This window comes from Mus pahari, chromosome 14 (assembly GCF_900095145.1).
Source record: "Mus pahari chromosome 14, PAHARI_EIJ_v1.1, whole genome shotgun sequence".
In the NCBI taxonomy this organism is placed as follows: Eukaryota; Metazoa; Chordata; class Mammalia; order Rodentia; family Muridae; genus Mus; species Mus pahari.
Window position 1 is genome coordinate 47,655,528 of NC_034603.1, and position 1,979 is coordinate 47,657,506.

Genomic DNA, 1,979 nt, shown 5'->3' on the forward strand with positions numbered 1-1,979 from the left:
TGTGAGCCACCATGTGGTTGCTGGGATTTGAACTCTGGACCTTCGGAAGAGCAGTCGGGTGCTCTTACCCACTGAGCCATCTCACCAGCCCCATATTCTTTTATAAAAGCTGGGTGGGCGTGACGTGTAGACAGGTTCACCTCATGACATTCATTGAGAGGGAAAAGATGAAACCGGCAGCCCTTGCTTTGTCTTGTTTCCAGGCAGAGTCTCCTAGGCTAGACTCGATCGAACTCACAGCAATCCACCTGCCTCTCAGCCTCAGGAGGCTGGGGTTATAGGTGTGAACTACCACACCCAGCTGAGCACAGGCAATTCTTTCCTTTGAAGATTTTTAGTTTTGTATTTATATGGTGGGGATGCCTGCAGGAGCCAGAGGAGGGTGTCAGAGGCCCTGGAGCTAGAGTTATGGGGGGGGGGCTGGGAACTGCCCCGCGTGGGGGCTGGGAACTGAGCAAGGGTCCCCTGAGAGAGCAGCAAGCCCCCTTACCACCTCACCACCTCATCTGCCTCCCGAGTACAAACAATTCTTAAGGAATTTTGCTTTTGCTGGGAAAGTGGACGATCGTTATAGGAAAACGTGAATGAAGGGAAGGCTGTTTAAGATAGAAGATAAAATAGTAATTTTTTTCAATTATTTATTTATGCAGCATGGCACCACTGTGAAGGTCAGAGGACAGCTTGTAAGAATGGTTCTCAAGCCAGGCAGTGGTGGTGCACACCTTTCATCTCAGCACTCAGGAGGCAGAGGCAGACAGATCTCTGAGTTTGAGGTCAACCTGCTCTACAAAGTAAGTTCCAGAACACCCAGGACTACACAGAGAAACTCTGTCTTGAAAAGCCATTGAAACCATTGATGAGGAGGAAGAAGAAGAGGAGGGAGGAGGAGGAGAGGGAGGAAGAGGGAGAGGGAGGAGGATGGGGGAGGAGGAGGGGAAAGGGAGGAGGAGGAGGAGCAGGAGGAGGAGGAGAAGGAGAAGAAGAAAAAGAAGAAGAAGAAGAAGAAGAAGAAGAAGAAGAAGAAGAAGAAGAAGAAGAAGAAGAAGAAGAAGAGGAGGAGGAGGAGGAGGNAAGAAGAAGAAGAAGAAGAAGAAGAAGAAGAAGAAGAAGAAGAAGAAGAAGAGGAGGAGGAGGAGGAGGAGGAGGAGGAGGAAGAAGAAGAGGAGGAGGAAGAGGAAGAAGAGGAGGAGGAAGAGGAAGAAGAGGAGGAGGAGGAAGAAGAGGAAGAGGAGGAAGAAGAAGAAATGGATAGTTCTCTCCTTCCACTATGTGGGTCTGAAGTATGTGCTTTCATCTGATGTGTCATCGCACTGCCCCTATAATAGTATTTTTTATACACTTAATAATGTAACAGGGTGGGGGCTGGTGAGATGGCTCAGTGGGTAAGAGCACCCAACTGCTCTTCTGAAGGTCCGGAGTACAAATCCCAGCAACCACATGGTGGCTCACAGACCATCTGTAATGAGATCTGACTCCCTCTTCTGGAGCATCTGAAGACAGCTACAGTGTAGTTACATATAATAAATGAACAAAGCTTTAAAAAAAAAAAAAAAAAAAAAAGAATCACACAGCAATCACTTCTCGATCTTTTGGCTAAGATCAAGTGAAGAATCACACAGCGGTCCTAACTGAACAATGGCTACAAGCAGGACCTCCCACAGAAATCCATCTATGGAAACAAGCCAGAAGCTGAGTCTCACAGGTACCTGCTTTAGGGAGTAGGGAGACCAGTGTTTGGTCTTCAGAAGTATGTCTGGGGTTTATACCGGGTTTGTTGTCCCCCGATTTACTGATGCACCATCTCAGACTCCAAGGGGAGTTTGATGAGGGCCAAATATCCAGAGGTGGAAGTAGAGCCATGCCTCTCTGGTTCTGGCTGGACCACACCAAACTGCCTGTGGGCCTCAAAGCCCTCAAACAACCCCTCAGACTGTTAGAGGCAGTTCTCTGAGCTTACAAGGACTGTGGGTCCCAGTGAG